Source organism: Tarenaya hassleriana, unplaced genomic scaffold (genome assembly GCF_000463585.1).
Source record: "Tarenaya hassleriana unplaced genomic scaffold, ASM46358v1 Cleome45, whole genome shotgun sequence".
Lineage (NCBI taxonomy): Eukaryota > Viridiplantae > Streptophyta > Magnoliopsida > Brassicales > Cleomaceae > Tarenaya > Tarenaya hassleriana.
The window spans coordinates 531105-537385 of NW_010967219.1; positions in this window are offsets into that span (position 1 = coordinate 531105).

Genomic DNA, 6281 nt, shown 5'->3' on the forward strand with positions numbered 1-6281 from the left:
GCTCAGTCCGACTCGTCTTTTCTCGGTCCGCCTGTCCCAGAGTTTGGTCCGGGGGTGACCAACTCTTGGTCAGCCGGACCAGATCTGGACAGGCGACCTCGGACTGCTCCTCCGGACTGCGTGATCTGACCAGACTTGGTCCGGGGCTGACCAAACTTGTCAGCTCCGGACCAACGCACTGAAAACTTCTTTTCATGCTCGTTTCGGTCAAATCTCGTTTTCATTCTTCGTATTCTTCACGTATAAGTCCATCCCTATTGGTGTGTGACCCTGTAGGCCCATTCTAAGTGGTAGTGACTTTAGGAACCTTTCCCGAACCACAAGTCATGGTTAGCCTCTAGCAAGACGCCATGACCACCCATTTAGAATTGAGTTAGAGGTGATCTAACCAAGGCATTAACAGCTCGAATTCTGATCCTTTGTCTCACGATATCATAAGTTGAACAAGGGCATGATTTGAGCCACCCTTCAAGTTCAAATGCTTTCTCGTCTTGGCAAATCGACTAATAAAATAGATGCAACTTCATCTATAGCGTGACCACGCGTTTTCATAGTCCGATTTCCACGAGAGGGCCCAGCGATATCTCTCCTGTTAAAGAGGTGACAAGTCCCATATTGCATGTCTACTATCTCCATATGATTCGTGAACGTATCTGATCAACGCCGTTATAATCATCCGGTTAAAGACGACGTTTGACGCAGTCAAGACACGTCACTCCTCATATCAGATACTCTAGACATCTCAGGTATGAGGATCCATAAACGAACCGCTGTATGAGATTCAAGTCATGACTCTGTCCATGTGACAATCTCATGCGGGTCATCCAGTCACTCGTTCACAACGAGTACCCATGATTGTGATATGCATCCAATGCATCGATCACTCCTCATGCTAGTCTTAATTCAACATTGTTCCCACAATGTTGACTGACTAGGGAGTTTAGAATCATTCGCTAATGATTCAAGGATGCCGAAATATAACAAACATGCCAATCATATAACGGGAATGTAATGCATTCATAAATCAATGAATCAATACAAAGTCAAAATGTCATATTACGGATTATCCTAGAGCATTACAACCAACAATCTGTTCTAAAGCGAGTGGTTCGAGTTGACTCTGTGTTACCTCATTTTCATTGTCCGACTATGTCAAATCGATGAATTGTTGCATGATTTAGAAAGAGAGCATTGCAATGAATGTTTAGAAACAAACGGAGATCAATTTGGTGAAGAAATGAATGAGATATGAACAAATGAAAACGGAAGAAAAACTGAAAAATCGCAGAAGCGTTCTAAAGCGAGTGGTTCGAGTTGACTCTGTGTTACCTCATTTTCATTGTCCGACTATGTCAAATCGATGAATTGTTGCATGATTTAGAAAGAGAGCATTGCAATGAATGTTTAGAAACAAACGGAGATCAATTTGGTGAAGAAATGAATGAGATATGAACAAATGAAAACGGAAGAAAAACTGAAAAATCGCAGAAGCGCGAAGTAAGTAGAGAAATTATGAATCGTTTCCCATCGTGTGATTGCAGTATTTCAATTATTAGTTGCTTAGAATTGAAAGAAAACATTCCAATGTACATTTAGAAACAAACGGGACTTAATTTGTATAAGAAACGGGTGAGATATGGACGGTTGAAGTCAGAGAAAAACCTGAAAAACGCGAAACCGCGAAGGTGTTTGAAACCAGAACCCAGACCGACCGATCCAGATTTTGAACCGATCGATCTAGACAGAAACTGATAGACCGACCGGTCTAGCTTTAGAAGATGAAATAAAACCAAAACAGCGCCTGGACCGACCGGTCCAAATCAAAAATAAAAAATTATGAGGTCGAGAGGTCTCGGGACAAGACGGAGCACCTGAACCGACCCAGTTCATTGGTAGACCGACTGATTTATAGAAAAATAATCGAAACGATGAGAACTCGTAAGAGAAAAAGAAAGAAAAAGAAATCGATTAACTGTTATGCGTGGTAAGGCATGAGATAAACACCGAGTGACTCATTATGGGTTGTTGTGTAGGGTAGTATGCATGGCGTTAAATGGTACCATGGTTGGGGCCGGGTACCGTGACATGGCATTGGTAGACGGGGATGATATGCATGGTATTGCTATGTTTGTAGCTCACTCGCGCGATGCGAGTGGAGTATGGTTGTTTGTATCTCAGATGTATCATGCGAGGTGACATCTGCCGTCACGAGATGTGACAAACGCGTGAGGTGCATATTGTCGTGCGATGCGACAGTCAACGTCATGAGATATGACGGGCATGTGAGGTGCACCTAGTCATGCGATGTGACTAAGGTTTACAGCTAACCTTATGGTGTGAGGCCATTCGAACTTGATTGTCGTGCGATGCGACGACCAATGTCATGAGATGTGACGGACGTGTGAGGCACACCTAGTCATGCGATGTGACTAGGGTTTACGGCTAACCTTAGGGTGTGAGACCATACAGACTTGATTGTCGTGCGATGCAATGGCCAACGTTATGAGATGTGATGGACGTGTGAGGCGCACCTAGTCATTCGATGTGACTAGGGTTTACGGGTAACCTTATGGTGTGAGGCCATACGGACTTGATTGTCATGCAATGCGATGTCTAACATTATGAGATGTGATGGGCGCGTGAGGCGCACCGTCATATGATGTGACTAGGGTTTATGGCTAATCCTATGGTGTTAGACCATTCGGGTATGATTGGGATTGTATTTTGTTGTGACATGAAATTATGCATGATGACGAATGTTGTATTTTGTGATTTATCGTTTTAACACTGTTCTCGTTGAGAACAGATTTACCGGGTTCAACTCGGGTCATTCACTAAGCAGTTGTGCTTAGCCCTAGTGGTTTCATCTTTTTCAGATCACGAGGAGTACAAATAGCCCACGTTGGACGATGACGATTTCTAGGAGACGACATCACGTATGGAGTTTCCTTCTTTATATGTTTTGGACTATAGAACACGGTTACGATTGTACTATTTAAATTCGGATATGTTTTGTTTTGTGATTTGACTGTTGTTGATTCCCCTGCATGTTTGTATTGAAAGTTTAAAAATTTCCCATATTTTTGGTTGTGGTATTATGTTATTGGTTTGATCTATGTGGCGCATCCTGTTTAAGGGAATCGGGATATGAGTGCCACACTTGTCATCTCCTTAACATGAGGTATATTGTTGGTGTCTCATGAAAATCGAACCGTGATAACGCGTGGTCACCTATAGATGAAATTGCATCTATTCTGTCGGTCAATTTCCAAGAGGAGAGAGTAATTGAACTTGAAGGGTGGCTCGAACCATGTCCTTGTTCAACATATGATACGTGAGACAAAAGATCAGAACTCGAGCTGTTACTGCCTTGGTTAGATCATTTATAACCCAATTCAAAGTGGGTGGTCATGACGTCTTACTATAGGCTAAACCATGACTTGTGGTTCGGAAAAGATTTCCGAAGTCACTGCCACTGCGAATGGGCCTATAGGGTCATATACCATTAGGATGGACTATACGTAAAGAATCGAGCATGAGGAAGACTGTCGGGACAAATGGGCGAATCTGGGAGAATCCTAGATGGCCAGACCGGTCAGTCCAAAAGTGAATCGGTCGATCTAACCAAGTTTAACGATTCTATATGAGAATTCAGTCCGGAATGTTCACTGGACGTCAGACTGACCGGTCCAATGGCTGGACCGGTCGGTCCACGTACTGGAACATACGATCATGCCAAGAACACGAGCCAGATCGACCGGTTTAGCCACTGGATTGGCTGGTCTATCGATCAGGAAAATTTCCAATTTTGTTTTTGAAACATTTTCTTTTTCTAGTTTTGGTAGTTCCAATGAACAGGAAATTTCCAATTTTGATTTTTGATCATTTTCTTTTCGTGTTGGCTCAAGTTTTTGCAGTTTTATGTTATAATTAGGACGTCTAAACCTCCCAAAAGACACAAAACTAAAAGCAAATAGTCTTCAACTTGAGATTTCTTCACAAATCCTAGCAAATACATTCCAAAAAGTTCGGAATCCATCTCTCAGGTGTGAACATGCGTAGAGGAGCTGTCATTCAACTCTGGGTGATTAAACAGGCCTCAGATCATTTTACTTCAAAGAAACTTGGTAAGTATTCGATTCCCTCGGAATATACATGTTCATTCGATGTTTAGCAGTTCATGATTAGAGCAAGTGGGAGATTGTTGGTTTAGTACTCTATGATGTACTGATTATGAGCTTTGTTCAGATACATTCGATGTATTGATACTTTCTATATGTTTTTTTATGAGAGTATCTTGTTCATTACATGTTCCTGCATGTTAGATCTGTTATGAAATCCATGTATCATTATGAATGATACTAAACTCCCTAGTCTTGTGTCATTATGGGAATAACGACATAATAAGACTAGTATGATGTGTGATTGATGATCACATAGATGATCATAGGTATTGGATACGATCACAATCATAGGTATTCGTTGCAGAACGGAATACTGGACTGACCCGCATGAGATTGTCACATGGACTAGCGTCATGACTTGAATCTCATACGACGATTCCATGATTGGATCCTAAGACCTGAGATATCTACAAAATCCAACATGAGGAGTTTGTACTGGATTGTAGATAGTCAATACGGGATTTGTACCTCTCGTAAAAGAGAGAGATATCGCTGGGCCCCTCGTGTGAGCAAGACTGTAGAAATGTGTGGCCGCACTATAGACGAACGTCGTCTATTTCAGACAGTCGAACTCAGTGAACGAGAAAGCAGTCGAATCAGATAAGGTGGCTTGTCCATGCCTTATGTTCGACATATGATATCGCGATACAGAAGGATCATCAGTCGGAATCATCACTGGCTTTCGTATGATCACAAACAAACTCTATTCGAGATAGGTAGTCATAGTGTCTTGCTAGAGACCGTCTATGACTTGTATTACCGGAATGGAGATTCTGCGTTTTACTGCTATTCCGGATGAGCCTACAGGGTCACACACAATAGGGATGGACAAGTACGTGTGCTATATTATCCCGATTAGGAATCCTAATTGGATTGAGATTCCTAATTGGAATAGGAATCCTAATGGGATTAGGAATCCTATTATGTATAGGAATCCTAATGAGATTAGAATTCTATTACATCTAGGAAACCTAATGAGATTAGAATTCTAATAGGTTTAGGAAACCTAATCAGATTAGGATTCCTATTAATCTATTCCTTGTCAAATTAGGATTTTTGGAAAGTCTATATAAGGAGAATGTCTTCTAGGGTTTTTAAAAAAAAAAAAGAAAAAAGGAGAAGAAAAAAAGGAGAAGAAAAATAAAACCCTAAGCCTCCAAAACCTTGCACACAAGAGAGATCGAGATCTCTAGTCCTAGCAGACAAGTTCCAAGGTGTTGGAATCCATCCCGAGGTGTGGATACGTGTAGAGGGCGAGGTAATCTTCCTGCCTAGAGTGATCGGACGAACAAATCAATTGATACAGGCCCCGGATCGATTGAGGTAAGCGTTCTAACGTTTCTATGATTCAATACTAGCATGGTTCTAGGGTTTGATTCAAATTTTTGTTTTATATCCGCTGCGCAAACCCTAGAATCGATCTCTTAGGAATAGGATTCGCTCTAGAGATCCCAGGAATCCCAACAACTGACGCTTGCAGAGAACTGTGCCACTGCTCATCGGTAAGGTTCATTTCTTGGAATTTTGCATTTTGAACCATTTCAAGACCTTATCGATGTAAGTACTCTGACACAATCCTAGAAGCCGCCTCGATCTATCTCTATAGATCTTGATGCCTAGAATATAGGCCGCTTCTCCTAGGTCCTTCATAGAAAACTGCGTTCCTAGCCAAGACTTAACGTCTTGCAAGGTAGGAACGTCATTCCCTATTAGGAGAATGTCATCCACGTATAGCACTAGAAATACTATTGTGCTCCCACTAGCCTTCTTGTAAACACACCGCTCGTCTTCGTTCTGTGAGAAACCAAACTTTTTGATTGTCTTATCAAAGCGAAGGTTCCAGCTCCTCGAAGCCTGCTTCAGTCCATAAATGGACATCTGAAGCTTGCACACCATCCTCGGGTTCCTCGGGTTATGTCATGTACACATCCTCGGACAAGTTCCCGTTAAGAAACGCGGTCTTGACATCCATTTGACATATCTCATAGTCGTAATATGCGGCTATGGCAAGTATTGTAATGCTCTAGGATGATCCATGATATGACATTTTACTTTGTATTGATTCATTGATTTATGAATGCATTATTTATCCGTTAT